The sequence below is a fragment of the Oxyura jamaicensis genome, chromosome 3, assembly GCF_011077185.1.
Source record: "Oxyura jamaicensis isolate SHBP4307 breed ruddy duck chromosome 3, BPBGC_Ojam_1.0, whole genome shotgun sequence".
Taxonomy (NCBI): Eukaryota; Metazoa; Chordata; class Aves; order Anseriformes; family Anatidae; genus Oxyura; species Oxyura jamaicensis.
In genome coordinates this window covers 68,594,434-68,611,931 of record NC_048895.1, presented here as the reverse complement: position 1 = coordinate 68,611,931, position 17,498 = coordinate 68,594,434, and the positions used below count along the sequence as shown (strand labels likewise).

Below are 17,498 nucleotides of genomic sequence, written 5' to 3'. Positions count from 1 at the left end.
TAAGGGAAGAAAAAGCTGTTGATTCACATTTACCTGGATCTACCTCATAGCAGTCATGAAGGAGCTGCTGGGAAAGCAACCATAAGCAATCATTCCAAAATTTTACGTGAGGAAAGCCCTGAGTGAAGGACTGTATTTCATTTTCCACAGTTGCATGATTCACCTTTTTGAAGCCTGAATATATTGGTTGTATCTAAAGGAAGCACATTTCATTCTTAGGTTAGAAACCACTATGAGACACTGAAGGATGGGATAGTAATGTCAAATGTAACCAGAACAGTTTGGTATATGTAAACTGAGAGCTCCTAATCCTAGAATGAATTTTCATTAATTCTCAAATTATTTCTACCTCTGAGTGAAGACTGACTGGTAGGTAATTAGCTAATCAGTCATATTTTCTCTTTTAGAGCTATTTATCAAAAAAGATTCTAATAGATTATTTTAGTCAGATTTTACTTCATTCAGGAATATAATTTTCCACCAGAACACAAATAAAGACGTGGTTTGACTCTACTCATAGGGTCTATACAAACAGACCTTTTCCCTAAAGCAAATCTATTTTACTTTACATTGCAGATTAATCCTTTTAGAAGAGGCAGGAATGTGAAATTATAAATACTAGAGATTTGCTGCCACCTCTGCCATTATTTATACTAATACAGCTATTGCAAGGGTGAAGATGTGCAGCAGGAAATTATTTAAAATAATTTTCTCCAAATCTTACTTCTGACATCATGCCAGAGTTAACTCCACTCAGTTCAGGTAACTGCTTTTTCAACATCAGAAATAGATGTTAAAAATGGTATATCTATTTACTCTGTTAAATTGAGTATTGTGTTAAACATATCATCTTCTATTTTTCTAAAGCTGCACATTGCATTCAGGGATGATCTTTCCTTCTTTCCTGGCTCTTCCATGTAAGATTATAGCTGTTTTCTGAGCCATAGAAGGAAGATCTTGACTGTGATTTTAGATGACACTAGCCTGTAGCTGGGAAAAGATCTTTCAGTTTCACGTTTTTCAGGACATAGTGTAAGCTGGCTTCAGACACTGAAGTGAAGATTCATTTTGTTTTCTCCTTTTTCGGGATTAGAGGATTTTTTATTTTTGGCAGCACTGGATATTATTTATAGCCTTGGGTTTAAAACATTCTGCAGGAGAACCATTGGACCCCGTTGTTTTACCTTCAGGAAAGAGTTTAACCACTCTCAGCTATTTATTGTGCTGTCACATCTTCCTTCATTCCTTCTTGTTCAGAAAGAAAGAACAACCAGCAAATTCCTGCTAGGGATGAGGAAACCAGACAATAACAAAGTTGGAAATTATGCATATTTTTGTATTAAAAAAGTAAAGAGTGTGTATAAATACTTAGATAAATGTGCATGCAGATACACATAAAATCAGCTGCGGCCATCTAGATTTCCAAGACGTGAAATGGTTATTTTCTGTCTTTTGTCTTCTTTTGAAGCTCCCAACCTACTATCTTTAGTTACTGTTCCTGTGGCAAGAACATGTTAGGTAACTTAGCTTTTGTAATTTTATTTTTAACTTCAGTTGCTTTAATTTTTCCATTTTACTTCTGTCTTAAAGATTTTTTTATGAAAGAATATATTTTTCCTCTCATGAAAGAAAACAGAACAAAACTAATCCTTATATATTTTAACCTCAGTTTTCCATGTCTCCACTATTTCCAACTTTGTCTCTAAGTTCATTTAAGTTTTTGCCAAACTCAGTTGTATCTGCATTTTTGGCAAAAGCTATGCCTTCTGTAGTAGTACGTGGTAAGAGGAAAAATGAAAACAAACCTGTCTGCACAGAATCTAGGTTGAAGAGTAAATCCATTTCCATTGATGTAAACTGACTCCCATGAGATGCCAGTTTTCTGATGCTGTCATCATAGTGGCAATGCCAGGCTGCAAAGGGAGGTTTTGATTTAAGTTGAGAGTCTGTCAGCTACTGTAGAAAGTTTACGTGCTGCTGAGCAGGCTAAAGTAACCATTGTAGAAGACAAATCCCTTATTCATTGGCTCAGTTTCCAATTAATTATATATATAATTATTAATATTAATATTTCCTGTATATACTTTTAAAGAAAAAAAATAGCATATATATATATAGATTATAAATTGGTTCATAATGTCCTTCTACCAATTATTTTTTTGGTATTCACAGACATTTTGTAGTGATTTGTGCTTCAATGCAGAATCCTGTTATCCCTTGGTAGATTCTGAATATTTATTTGTCTGCTACAATAGAGTCTAATAGTTTTATTTATGACAGCCCTTTGGAGACTCCAGCAATTGTGTGCAGCCAAGATTGTTCAAGCCATTATAATACAAGATTGTGTTAATATGATTTGAATGGATAAAAGTTCTTTCAACTCCAAAAGAGGAATGGATTGATAGACATTGTTCTGTAACATATCAGGGTAAATCTTCTACTTTAATCCTCCAGAAAGTTATATTTTCTCAAGCAACTTTTGCTTGCAAGCAAGAAGATGCATATGGATTAAAGGTACCGGGGCATGAAAAGTACCAGGAATGAAATTTATTTATTTATTTATTTATTTATTTATTTATTTTGTAGCATAGCATAAGACATTCTATATCAACTCAGGTAGCTTTAAAACCTTAAAAGTATTTGGGGATATTCAACCGTTTAAACAGGGGGTCATTCCTTAAATTTGCCTCCTTGAAAAATGGCTGGGTCTTAAAAAATTAGCTAGTAAAGTCTACCTTATATAATATTGATTCCTGACATTATATTTAGAGTTTATTTTGTGGCAATCTTTCATTATAAACTTCATCTTTCAGATCTTGTCTATAGTAGCTCATTTGGTTTAGAAATATCATCAAAGACTATTGCTACCCAAATCTTTTTAAAATAGTTAATGGCTTGCAGCACTCACATACAACTATTTAGTTATTTATTTTCAGTAGAAACATTTTAAACTTTTCCCCTGCAAATGAGAGAGAGAGAGAGATGTGTGACTGACTATATTTCATAAGCACACATTTAAACACATGAATAAACTGTGGAAAAATATTGTTTTTCATGCTCGTTGGTCAGGAAAGAATCTGTATACAACAAAACTCTTTCTATGTGTGATTAGGTCTCTTTGAGGTTAGCAAATGCTTAAAGACTAATATTTATTTAAAGGTTTTGATGATGTGAATCTTTCCGCAATGATCCTTTCATCTGCTATGTTAACAATGCACAGTAATAGTTATTTTTTTCAGGAAGAAAAGTTGATCTTAGAGATGTGTGGTGATAACACAGTATTTATGTAACAGGCCAGAAGTACTAATAAGTACTGTTGCTGGACTGGGCAAACAAAGTTCATAAATAATACAGAAGAACCCAGTCTTGGTAGCAAACAGTGTTTGGCTATTTTCTTTACAAGACTAAAACTTTTGTTCTAAGTTATTTTTTAAATTTGTGTGCAACTGCATTGTAAACCAAAACTAAACCAAACTAGTTTTCCTTCTATATCCACCTTTATCTCATTCAGCCAATGCCATATCATTTCAGCCTGAACACTTTTCCAGGGACGATCATACTATAAAGAAAAGGTCTTGAATGAAGTAAGAAGAAATTTAACACATGTACATGCACAAACACACACACATACACACACACGCATGAAAACGAAGTGCAGTTGAGACTAGACATAGGCCAGTGACTGATATTTTAAGTTACATGCAAATGTGGCACTCTTTCCTCGTTCTGTTGCACTGCATTTGGATATTGTATGGCTCTCCAGACATGCTATGCATAATTTTACATACCATCTGCTTTACATGCCAGGTTCCATATGTACAATGTATAACCTAAAACCAATATTTTGATTGATTTGAGCTACAGTGGAAGCTTTTTGTTCTTAAATTGCTGGATATAAGAATACAGTCCTAAATAAATTATCTGACAAATGTATTTTATCATTAACAAATGATAAAATTTATTTTGAAAAAGTTTTTTAAAGATGTAATAATCACAAAGTGATTATTGAATAATCTCGCTATGATTATTTCCTATATTTGAACACTGAGACCTGTAAACACCTGTGACTGTTCACTTAATAACACAGTATTACAATGCCATAAACATGTTTCAGAGTCAGGCAAATGACAGCAAATCTGTAGTAGCCTAGAAAGAATTAATAGTAGCCTATCTGAATTAAGATAAGCAGCACTTGTTCTATAGGGTGAGGTTTATAAAGATGCTACAAGTGAGTAACTTATCCTTGTTAAACAAGATGAGGTTTATAAAGGTGCTAGAAGTGAGTAACAGGAATTTAAAATCTTCTCCAAGTGGTTCTCTGTACTTCATTATCTGGCTTCCTTTGACTCTGCCTTATATACTCAAATTTTATATACTCTTCAGTTACAGGTAAAACTAAAACCAAACCAAACCGAACCAACCAACCAACCAACCAAACAAACAAAAAAAAACTTTCTATTTTGCAGATGCTGTCCACAAGAACATCTGGCTGTATTCCCACATGCACATATGAGGAGGAAGTACTGGAACATCAAAGTGAAAAGAATATAGAATTTCACACCAATGGCTCTCAGGACAAAATAGAAGATTTATTCAAGTATATATCGTAATTTTGTGAACTACTGACTCTCCTAATCCAGACAAGGAAAGAGAATTAAACATAGCTTTGAACCATAAAATAACAAAACAAACAAACAACAACAACAACAACAAACTGACACCCAACCACCACCACCACCAACAACAACAAACAGCCCCTTAATATGGAATAATTGTATTTTTCACATTTGACTTGAAATTGAAATACTATCAGCAAAAATAGATTGTGGCATTATGGTGTGTGAGTAAAGAGCAGATAGAATAGAGACAAGAAGCAACAAAGAAACTCAAAATGACTTTTTCTCCATACAGTGTCCTATAAAATATGTATCCTTCACTCCCATATATGATACGGGATAAAAGACATGTTTGAATTCATAGGAAAATCAGAAATGAACTTGTGATATGACATTTGGGGAAGGATTTTTCATCTCCCCTATGTAATTCCAAGACAAGAAGAGAAAGAAATAATCAGTGAAGCATTTGTGCATTCTATAAGGTTTTTTTGTTTGTTTGTTTTTGTTTTTGTTTTTATCCTTTGTAACATGAACATCTTAATCTGTTCACAATGTTGTACATTCAGTTCAATCATCAATGACAAATTTGACCAGATGCTTACAAATAATGCTGAAGGAGAAATGCAGCACTTCAAACTTTTTCTACGCTTGCCTGTTAACACAAACATGTGCATAGAACGGAAATATTATTATTGAACACTAACTGAGAAAGGTTATTTTTCTTATGAAACATTTATCACAGTGTAATAGTCAAAGTCTTCAGGAGATATGGTCATAATTCTGATACTTGACAAGTTGTGGACAACTAGCAGTATTTTGGGAGTTCTTTCAGGACTCAGATTTGAAAACAAAGTAAAATAAAAGCATTTCTTCACACTTCCTTTTTAAATACGTTCCAACCAACTGAGAAGTTAGTCAGGTTATGGAAGTAAAAATAACTTTTATGATTTGAATATCAATTTTTAATATGATATTTAATTAGATATCTGACTATTCTAAATAACTCTTAATAGTGCACTGAACAGAAGATGTTCGGTGAACTAGAACTTCCATTTGTTACTGGATCTTTTTTTTATTTTTTTTCTTTCTTCATAAAATCTTTGCCATCCATATGAATATGGACATTTTAATTATTAAAGAGAAGCATTATTTCTTATTTGTATCTGTGTTGTGAAAGAGTTCTTTAATACTGCATAAGAAAGCAATACACATTTAGATTTTTCTCCTCCCTAGAGGGAGGCTGATCATGAGTTAAATGTTTATGCAACACCTTTCCTTACACAGTGTACCACATCTCTCCTATTACCCCTCTATCGAACCTTTCTGGCCTGATCCACAGGCCACTGAAGTCAGTGCGAGCCTATCCAGTAGCCTCAGCGAGCCTTGGATCTGGTCTCCCAGTGCTTCTAACTTTTTAGTAAGAAAAAAGATATACAACACCAGAATAGTATAAGGCGTGAATATGGTAATGTTTTGTAATGTCTGTGGATAAAACAATGGGCTTCAGTCCATCTTGATGTCAAAAACATCAAGAAATCATCCTGATACTTGTTCACTGCAAAGTGAGAATGACAATCCAGAAGATATTTCTGGCAGAGTGCAGCTAAATCTCTTTGGTTAAAAGGCTATCTTTTTGAAATGAAGTTTCTTTTACACATCTCTCTCACTTCACCTTCTCACAGCCTTCTGCCCAGTCCCCTTCATTTGAAAAGTACTCTGCATTGGCCAAAGCCTTCTTTCTCTGAAGTCAATGGGAGAAGGATCATGCTCAGGTTGTAAAACGCAGTGAGAAAAGACATCATTGTCAAAGTTAGAAGTATGAAAAACATTTTACCAAATTCCACTTTACCAAAACCCACTTTTCAACCTGCAGCACCCACCCGTTTTTGTCTGCCTTTCCCGCACATCACTCCTGGCGGTGCAGCCGAAGCAAAGCCCCGCTGCCCTCTGGCACTCGGCAGCGGGCTGGGACGCCGGGCTGCGAGGAGTTGGCCGTCGGCAAGCCCCAGCACCGCACCGCCGTGCGCTGAGTCGACGTCGAGCGTTTTACAAACATTGAGCCTTCCTTCCCTGGGGGACGGCCGCTTTTGGAGCCCACGGCACGGGACAGGGGCAGGGGAGCGGCGGGCACGGTTTGGCCGTGGTGCCGGGGCACCTGGCCGCCCCCCTCCGCACGTGAGCGCCCGGCGGAGCTCCAGGCTCCCCAAGACACTGGACCCCGCCGGCAACCCCAGGGGATGCCTCCAAAACCGAGGCGGGGAGAGCAGGGCACCGATCCCGGGGCGCACCGGGGGCACCGTGCGCTCTGCGCCCCGGCTCTGGCAAAGCGCGGAGCGGAGCCACCTCCGAAGGTCCCCATCCCGGCAAGGCACCCTCCACCTTTCCCTCTTCCCCGGGGGACCCCGGAGCGGCTCGGAGCCCCCTACTCACCGCGGTGCTGCAGGCGACAGCCCGCAGCTCAGGCGAGGCGCCCCCGCCCCGGCCGGTGCCCGCTGCGGCGCACGGACCCCGTCCCTCGGCGCCCACATCCGAGCCCCGGGCGCGCAGCTAAAAGTCCTTCTGAGGAGCACCCGGCCAGCCCCGCCGCCTCCCGCCTCAAGTCGCTGTCATCTCTCTCCCCTCCCCTCGTCCCCCCCCCCCCCCCGCCCCCCCCCGTCCTCCCTCCCCGGCGGGCGGCAGCATTATAAAGCGGTCCCTAAGCCGTGAGATCACGCACCAGCAGAGGTGCTGGTCCTCGCCGCTACTTACCGGGCATCCTTCAGAGCGGCGGGAGCGAGGGAGGAGGACAAGGAGGGAGGGAGGAAGGAAGGGGACTCCTGGCGGCGCTGCTCGGCAGCCTGGGCAGCTCGGCAGAGTGCTGCGAGTCAGACAGTGAGCGCCTCGGTGCGTGTGCGCTGCCGGGCACGGCCGAGCGGGCGCTCAGGCAGCGAGGGGCAGCAGGGAGAGGTGGCGGAGTTGTGGGGGCACAGCACGGCGCGGCCAGGTGCGGCCCAGCGCGCCCCCGACCCCGCGGCCCTCCGCGGCGCCCCGCGCCCCGCCGCCGTGGCCGGAGCTGCCGGGGCTGGGGCTGGGGGAGCCGCGCATCCTCCCCTGGTGGCACACGCACCGCAGTCGGGTGGGAGCGGGGCGGGGGAGTGTGTGGGGTTGATTAAAAATAATGGGTATAAAAAAGCTTAATCGCCAAAAAAAAAAAAAAAATCTGAAAACAGCGCAACTCTCTGGCTGTACTTCCCGGCTGAGCCCGGAGCCCCCCGCCTCGAAGCTCTGCGGTCCCGCGGCACAGGCGCGCTCCCGTTGCGCCGGGAGCCGCCACCGCCCGCGGTGCAGCACGGCAGCAGCTGCCGGGAGCGCCCAGCTGAGAGCCGGAGCCTCTCCCCGCGCACGGAGGAGCCTCCCTCTCTCCCTCCTTCCTCCCTCCCTCCTTCCCTCCCTTCTTCCCTCCTTCCTCTCCTCCCTCCCAGCCCGCCGAGGCAGGTGCAGGGCAGGGCCCTCCGCCGGCGCTGCGCAGCCCCTCCGCGGGCAGAGGCCGGGCTCCGCAGGGAGAAGCAGAGGCTGGCTTCTCCGGGACGAGGCCGGGGAGGTTTCGGGAGGAATCTGGGAAGCTGCTGCCCCCGGGAGCTGCCGGCGGGCCCCAGGAGCAACCGCGGCGGAATGAGGAAGAGGCGGCGAGGGCCCGCCTCAGCCGGGGAGCGGTGCGGTGCTCCTTCTCCTGCCTGCAAACGCTTCTCCTTCCCCAGTACGGCTCACCTTCCGCAGGAGCGCAATGACCTGCCGAAAGAGGACCGAGGACGGTGCATCCTTATTGCCGGGTTTCGTGGCGTGGAGGGGGGAGCCGGCGGAGAAGGGAGGGAGGGAGAGAATAATTATAACAATCATATGGAAAGGGAGGGTTGGAGGGGGGGCAACACACACCAAAAAAAGCCCGTTCTCGGGAGAGAAATCCAAAATATCCACAAGAGCATTGGAAGTTGCTCGCTTTGTGATTCGCATTGTAACGCTGCCGCCCGCTGCCTGCCTCTTCCTTCCAGCAGCGTACCCAAGAAGCGTGCAAGATGGGAGAAGGGGAGCTATGTACTTTTGGTGTGCTTGTCCTTCCCGGCTGTAGTTCTCTCCCTCAACCTCTGTGACTAAAAAAGAGAAAATAATAATAATAAAAGAAAGATCCTCACAGCCCTTCCTCTCCCCCCGCGCAAGTTCCGTGCCCATGTCCTGCAGAGCAAGGAGCCTCTGAGCGCAGGAGGACACGGCTGCTGTCTCTCGCTCCTCCAGCTGTGGAAATCCAGTGATTAGTGGTGCTGTTTTGGGGAAAAGATCGGATAAAATCTAACTTTTATTTATCAGCGACTCATGCCCTGATTTAAAACAAAGCCACCAACAGGAAAAAACAAACAGCTCCAAACCTCAACCCAGATTACACAGTTAAATGTATCGAGCTCGAGGTAGCATGGCTGTTTGCCAGAGCTATGATCCATTAACCTCTTTAGCTCATTGTTGGCAGGCAACAGTAGCACACGATCAAATTCTTGTGTTCTAAAGACAAGTCATTTTCTTTTTTGTAGTAAACTCCACTCTCCCACGTTGCAATTAAAAAGGGGTTCTTCAATAATAAAGCAGTAAGAATGAAATATATTGTGTTTTTCAGCTACTTCGTGTTCATTTTCTGGATTAAAAACATTCTCCCATGCTTAACATATGTAAAAAGGTAGATATCAACGTATGAAAAAATCATACTTTGTAACAACTATTTTGAACTGTTTTACCTTCACTATTTCATTATCTATTTTTAGACTACGTGCCGTTTAAACTTTAGTTCAATTTCTAGAGAAACAAAGCAAAGCCCAACACTTCAATTAGAGTATGAAAATGGGATATTATGTCTTTTTTTTTTTTTTTTTTTTTTTTTTCTTTATTCCCTATATAAGAAATGCATCATGGAATCACAGAATCAAAGAATCACAGAATGTCTCAGGTTGGAAGGGACCTTAATGATCATCTAACTCCAACCCTCCTGCTACATGCAGGGATGCCACCCACCAGATGAGGCTGGCCAAGGCCCTGTCCAACCTGGCTTTGAACACCTCCAGGGACAGGGCAAATAACCCCCAGGGAAGGGGCAATATATGCATATATGTCCTTTAATCCAGATACTTTTTTTGAAGTTATATTTTTATACATCACTGTTTGTGCACACATAGATGCTGTATATGTATATACCCATTATATAAATAACATAGTTCAAAATCATAAAAAAAAAATATTGAAAATGAGTATAGAAAAAAAGCAAAGCTAAAAACAGAGCTCTTAACCCCCCTGCTTAGATCTATAAAAAAGTGGAGAAGCCATAGAATTACTGATACAGAAAGAATATGAAAGATTATATCTAAAAAAAAAAAAAAGAAAAAGAAAAAGAAAAAAAGGAAATAAGGAAATACAACTTTTTTTTTTTTATTTTATTTTATTTTTTTTTTTACATTTTAGCATTAGGCTGACATCCTAATTGTAATGTGCTAAAATATTTGTTTTAGAAAATCTACATTTATAAAAGTTAAATCTTTCCCTGCTTAGTGGAGCTGTCTGGTCTTACAAGGATCTGTGGCAAAAACATGGGAAAGATGCTGGGGATGGGCTAGCTGTGGGAACATAGAAGATATGAGAAGGTGGTGTGTAACAGGGGAAAATGGGCCTTGAAATAAAATGCTATCTCATTTGGAGGAGGTGACATCAAGAAAAATGCTAACATCATTTCTCATGGTCAAGTTGTACTGTAAAACACTTCCCATTGCCAGGAGTGTAAGATAATACCTACATCATCTCGGGATCTACACACTTTCCTTCTCAATGATCATCTGTGCCTTGGAAAATTCCTTCAGAAAACACAAAGAAACTCTGGGAAATGCTAAAAAATCCAAGTTCATGGAAGTCACCCAGTTCTTGGGCAGAGGATCTTTGTTTTCCCTAAGGTTTTAGGGTGCTTTTGCTGTTGGTGGTGGCTGGTTTTTTGTTTGTTTGCCTGTTTTTGTCACTCTGACCAACTCCTCAGTCATAGCCAGCAGCCACCATGCTATCTTTGTCTGAGGAAACAAAGACACAGGACTCTTTGCTGCCTATTGCATGGTTTTAATCTGAGAAAATGGAATCTTGATGCCATTTTTGTTAAGATCAGTAAAAAGCAAGAACTGACTAACACATTATCAGAACGTTTTGAGTGCAGGAGAATGCTTGGCTTCAAGGGCAGACTTTTAGAATGAGAAAGAAAAAGAGATATATATATAAAAAAAGGATATATAAATCGGCACTTTAAAAACAAACAAACAAACAAAAATGATGTTAAATTTAGGCTATATTTCACCTGTTCAGGAAGAGTAGTGATTAATAGCTCAAAAATGAATGAGTGCTTTCCACTCTTGTAGATAACCTATTCAATATTGAAGGTAGGCATATTTTAGCTGCTTGCTTTTTTCTTGTGTTTCCTTCACAATTTTTTTTTTTTTTATGTTTTTCTTACTCAAGAGTTTTCAGTGTCAAATGGGAGATGTAGAGGGTATATTGTATATGTTGTATATGATAATCACATTGATAATAGCTGCTCCAAAGCTGTAATGTTCCTAGCTACCCAAGCTTCCTGTCTGTCACATGGTACACAAATAGCTGATATTTGGAAGATATTATTTTAAGGAATTACAAAGTTGAGCCCTCTGTTCTTTAATTATATTCTTTTCAACATATTTCTTTTCCTACTACAGGGTTTTTCTATTTCATTTCTTTCTTCTGCTACAAGTTTTACTGTATTCATTTTCACTACTGTAACTTGAAGAAATGTGTCACTTATTACAAACATGACAATAAAAATACTATTTGATAATAAAATAATAAGCAAAAAAAGGAATTTTCTAAGAAAAAGAAAATCCAGCAAAATACATCACAGAATTGTAGAATCATAATGTCTTAGTTTGGAACATCACCTAGCTCTCCCCCTTCTCCAGTGGCACAGACACCTCCCACTAGCCCAGGTTGCCCAAATCCCTACCCAATCTGGCCTTCAACACCTTCAGTGATGGGGCATCTACTACTCTGGGCAATCTCTTCCAGTGCCTCACCACCCTCTGAGTGAAGAATTTCTTTCCAACCTCCATTCTAAATCTCCCCTCTTTAGGTCAAAACCATTCATCTTGTTTTAGCACTATGTGCCCATGTAAAAAATTGCTCCCTATCTTTTTCATAAGTCCTTTTCAAGTATTAAAAGGCTGCAATGGGGCCACCCTCGAGCCTTCTCTTCTCCAGGCTGAATATCCCCAACTCTTTCAGCCTTCCTTCATAGCAGAGGTGCTCCAGCACTCTGATCAACTTCATGGCCCTCCTCTGGACCTACTCTAACAGTTCAACAACCAAAGCGGTTGGCCTTCTAGGCTGCAAGCATGTACTATTAGCTCATGCCCAAATTTTCATCCACTGATACCTCCAAGTCCTTCTCTGCAGGGCTGCTGTCAACCTATTCACTCCCCAGCCTGTACTTATGCTTGTGTCTACCCTGATCGAGCTGCAGCACCCTGCACTTGGTCTTATTGAGCTTCATAAGGTTTGCATGGGACCACTTCTCAAGCTTGTCCTGGTCCCTCTGGATGGCATCCCTTCCTCATATTGGGTCAACTGTGCCATTCAGCTTGTTATCAACTGCAAGTTTGCTAAGGGTTCATTTGATCCCATAGTCTATGTCATTAATGAGGATACTAAACAGTTTGGATCCCAATTGCCATGTATAAGACTGAGAATATTTAAACTCCTATCCTCTACTACAATTGGTATATGACTGTATCGTCTGTAATCTCATTGATCTTTTTAAACCTTTTTTTGACACTCAAACATTTTCTAAGAAAGTAAACAAGATGGAGAAAATGATATTGAATGGTATAAGATGGTTCCTCTTTCTTACGCAAAGAAAGGAATCAAGACTGAACCTCAAAATACTGGTGTTTTGACAAAATATTGAATCCAGGTTGAAATTTAACATCTGTCCATTAAAATTCATGTTATTTTTTCACACGTAGACACATTCTCTCACTTGTTCAAAAATAATGTAGCTAATGCTGATAGGAATATGTTCTGTCTGCATTTTCAGTTTTATATTCAGGTTCCAGTAACAGTTCTGGTAATTAGAATATAGTGAGGTTTTATTTGTTAAACACCTGGTCTGTCATAAAGGTATGTTTTATGTAATGATATCACATTTTCTAAACCTTGCATTATGTTCCATTTAAAGTATCTCATACACCAACCAGTTATTAATTTACAGAAGATTGCCATAAATGTATGGCCTTATTTTATGGAAAAATAATTGTGCTCTTCAGAAACTTCAAAAAAACTAAGGTGCTTAAGGATCTTATAGGATTATGTAAATTAATATATTAGAAGAATAAATATAATTTTAAAGAAACCTAACAAATATTATTCTTCTAGGCTGGAACATGCCATCATAACCCACTAAAAACATGCTTCACTGAGTCAGTAAATACTATATTTTTGAGCTGTCTGCATATTATTGACTTTTCTGGTTTCTGCAAAGCATTACATCAGATGTCCCTTCCCCCCATTGTTTTTATACCAGAAAAATCAATTCAAATCTTGGATATACAAAGCAACAAAGGTAATCTAACCTTGACACATTTCAGAATTTATACCATCTCCTCCTTTATTCTGTTGAAGATCTACTTTGCAGGCTTATTTGCAACACCTGAGAGTTTTGACAACTCTTTCTAAATATACAGGAAAACATACTAAACAATAATAGATTGAGAACTAGATTATTTAAAATCATAGTGAAATGTGACTAGCATGTTAAAGAGAGACTTTCATCTTAGGAAAAAAAATCCAAAGATACTAGGCTTTGAATCAAATTCTACCTTCAGATGTCCATTCATGATTTCCTTTAGGAAGAAAAATCTGATGTACAAAAATCTAACATAAATTTTAATAGAATATCAATATATACATGCACCCAGAATTATCTGGTCATTTGGCACCCATGCAAATCATCATTTTCAAAGTTTTATAGTGTTTTTACTGCTCTGCTCATGTCCAAACTAACATACAAGTCTTACTGACCTGTTTTCCATTCATATAAACACTAACGAAATATATGGGGCTTGTATATAAGAGGAATAACTCTAAGCTATTTTACTATCCCTTCCACATTTGTTATTGTTGTTGTTTTCCTTCCCTTGAAACCGCCATCATCTTATCCTGCTTATAGCTTCTTATAACTTTGCTAAACTTCAATGTTCTTCCCTGAAATTCTGCATGCCGGAGGTTTACCTCATGTTACATATTTTTAGCACATCCAGCAAAAATTATTTAGCTACTTCTGAGCACAAGATTGATTTTATTTTATTTCTTTCTAATGCATTCCTTATAAGACTTACTTTCTAAGAACTATAGTATCTGCAAGCAATGGAGAAGAAACTTGTAGGCTGACAGGGTGATAAGTATTTAAGTAGTTGAGGACTTCTTGGAATCTGTCAGGACACCTCCAAAATCTCCCTAGTTCATGAACATTTGAAAACTCAGTTCACACATGCTAATAGCATTTTGAATTATGCAACTATATGAACATCTTTAACTGCTCTCCATCCAGATATATTCAGATGTTGCATAATTTTGTCGCACCCAGTGCTGTTGTTCTTAAGCAAGATTCTGTCTTTCCTATGTCCTTCATTTGGTAAGAGCCAAAGCTGCACTGAGAAGGAGGCTTGCTCATCTGAGCGCAAGAATGCAAACAGTCTTCTCTGTCTGTCTTGGGACTGGGGAACTGGCAAAGCTGGAGTGAAGAGAAGGGATTTCAATGATATTTCAGAGAAAAATTTGAAACCTGGTTGAAACTGGTAGTCATCTGACTGAGTTTTACATGACTGAGCTTGAATGACTAACTGATGGGTACAGGAAGAGAACATGAGAAGAGACAACAGATCTGACTGTGTGGCTGTCAGATGGGAGAACTATGTGAGAAGTTTATAATTTTGGATATGATGATAAGGAAAAAGAAGAAATCTAAATACTGAAGACCGTAGTTGGCTAAGTGAAAAAAGTCAGGTGGAAACAAGCCAGTGAAGATGTGAACCTTAAAAAGAAGTCCCAGAAGTTGGGGAGAGAGAGTGGTAAAAGACATGAAGGCAGAAAAAGAAACAGAAGAGTCTTTAATACTAGATCATACTGCCATGTGGAACTTGGAAATGAACCAGACATCCCAAACCTCAGCATTTATCTGTTATCAATAAGTATCTTTTAAATCTGTAAAGTGTGCTCCTCACTCTCCTCTGGTGCAGCTTTGCACAAGGGATGACCATCTGCTACCCCTATCAATCCTGGCATTAGCTCTACTGGCAGAAATATATCCTGTAGATCTAACTTTGATCTCAGTGATGAATCTTACTGGTATCAGACTGTATTTTTGGATTATTATTATTTTAATTCTTCACCAAAGAACAGAGAAGTGATAAAAACTGGAAGAGGAATGAAAGAAAGAGAGAAATGAAATGCAAGGAAACATGAGGAAAGGCAAGGAATCATAGAACAGCTTAGGTTGGAAGGGAGCTTAAAGATCTAGTTCTAACACCCCCTGCCATGGGCAGGATTTCTGGCTGTGGCCATCCAACCAGTTCCTTATCCACCAAATGGTCCACCCCTCAAATCCATATCTCCCTATTTTGGTGTCCTGGTTTAAGTTAGGACAGAGTTATTTTTCCTCCTAGTAGCTGGTAGGGTGCTATGTTTTGGATTAGGATGAGAAGAGTGCTGATAACATGTCGATGTTTTAATTGCTGCAGAGCAATGCTTACATTAAGCCAAGGACTTTTCAGCTTCTTGCTCTGTCCTGCCAGCGGGCAGGCTGGGGGGTGCAGCAAGAGCTGGGAGGGGACAGACCCAAGACAACTTACCCAAACTGGCCAAAGGGGTCTTCCATACCATCTGATGTCATGCTAAAAAAGATATAGGGGTGGCTAGCCAGGGTGGGGGGGCCGGCTGCTCGGGGTTGGGCTGAGCATCGGTCAGCGGGTGGTGAGCAATTGTACTGTGCATCACTTATTTTGTACATACTATTATTATTATTATTATTATTATTATTTTCTATCTTAATAAACTGTCTTTATCTCAACCCACAGGCTTCACTTTCCTGTTTCTCTCCCCCATCCCAGAGAGGGAGGACGGAGGGTGAGCAAACAGCTCTGTGGTGTTTAGCTGCTGGCCGGGTTAAACCACAACATTTGGAAATCAAGATGTCATGTAGGACTGTGTTAAAGGCCTTACAGAATTCCAGGTATATGACATCAGTTGGTCTTCACTTGTCAAGTGATGCACTCACTCCGTCATAGAAGGCTACCAGATTGGCCAGCCATGATTTGCCCATTTGCCCTTGGTGAAGCCATGCTGGCTGTTTCAGATCTCCTGCCTTGTATGTGACATGACATTGCTTCCAGGAGGATCTTTACCATAATCTTCCCAGGCACAGATGTGAGACTCACCGGTCTGCAGTTCCCTGGCTCCCCCTCTCTGCCCTTTTTAAACACAGGAGTTCAAACACTACTGAGAAAAAAATATTAATTACAACTTCAGAGAAATTTCTCCAATACCATAGAATCATACCAGTCAATATTCCATATATATACCTCACAAATTAATATTAAGTTATTGTAACAGCATTTCCATTGTTCCAATTTTAGACTAGGGAACTGAAACATAACAAATTAGAGCAGTAGTATCTGCAGATTCTGACATTAAATATAAAAAACTAGGAATTAACATTTTACTTAATAATTTATTATTATTAGTATTATTTTTTTTTTGAGAGAGGTGAACAGAGGTGAGCCCTTCTACAGACAAGACCCAGGCTTTTAAGTAGTGTATCCAAATATAAAATACTCATAACTTGTGAAAAACACATTAACAGTTCAGTAACATTGGCTTTTCCACCATTCAGCAATGCAAGGTGATAGTATTCCGCTTTTCATGCCATCCTTCAAATGGCTTCAGAATGAAACATTCACTGAAAAACATTCTAAAACATTTTTACTTCATAATGTCTAAAGTCAGGGAAAAAAAGGAAAAGAAAATGAAAAAATGTATGACAGCATTATTTAAATTGACACAACTTAATTTACCCCCAGAGATGTGCTATCCTATACACTGATGAGGAGATGTCCTGTAGAAACAAAAAATACCTTAATAACCCATATCTGAGCTAAACTGGAAACCACTTATGCTTCAAACTTAGATTATAGCCAAGTATTTATTAATTCTTGCATCATCATGAAAATCTAACTCCCAAAATAATCCAATACTTAAAAGTTTGCTGAATATTTATTTTGGAGCTAAACTGGAAAGGTTTGTCTGTTTTCCAGAAAGTACCTGGAAAATTTCCAGCTTTGAACTTGACACCCTGCTTCACTTCTGGTGCAGTCATTGCATTTTTCTGAACACAAGATATTACACTTACAGCGGGAGAAAAGATCCAAGCAGAACTAGAGGAAATGGAAATTGCTTGGAATTTCTGGAGCTGGAAATCTTTGCTTCTCTCTCCCAGCTTTCTAACAAAAGAGTTGCCAAAGTAACTTTTCTTGTTTTCTGATTGGAAACAGTGAAGAAAAAGTGAAATATGACATTTTTTCTGTTACTGTCTGCACCAAGAAACTTTTTTGCTAGATTATGCCTTCAGAGAATTTCAACAGGACATGAAATGTTACAGTTATTTTCAATTTCATTTTCCACTGAACCTGAAGAACAAAAACCTTAAGATTAACAAGAACTGACTGATATACAACAGAGGGGTTTCTTTTTCTCTGATTAAAAAAAAAAAAAAAAAAAAAAAAAAAAAAAAAAAAGCAGGAAGGACTT

At 39.9% G+C, this 17,498-nt stretch overlaps 1 protein-coding gene across 5 annotated transcripts in view; it reads right to left on the bottom strand.

Moving 5' to 3' along the window:
• HS3ST5 (heparan sulfate-glucosamine 3-sulfotransferase 5) overlaps positions 1 to 8,423 on the bottom strand; it is a 200,472-nt gene extending 192,049 nt beyond the window's left edge. For 3 of the 5 annotated variants that reach the window (XM_035320126.1, XM_035320125.1, XM_035320122.1), the window contains exon 1: positions 7,047 to 7,221. The gene's annotated coding sequence lies outside the window, so the exon portion shown is untranslated. Of the gene's footprint in view, positions 1 to 7,046; positions 7,222 to 7,364; positions 7,818 to 8,363 lie in introns of those variants that run through there. The other 2 variants (XM_035320124.1, XM_035320123.1) reach the window with 2 other exon arrangements.
• Positions 8,424 to 17,498: the final 9,075 nt, after the last annotated feature.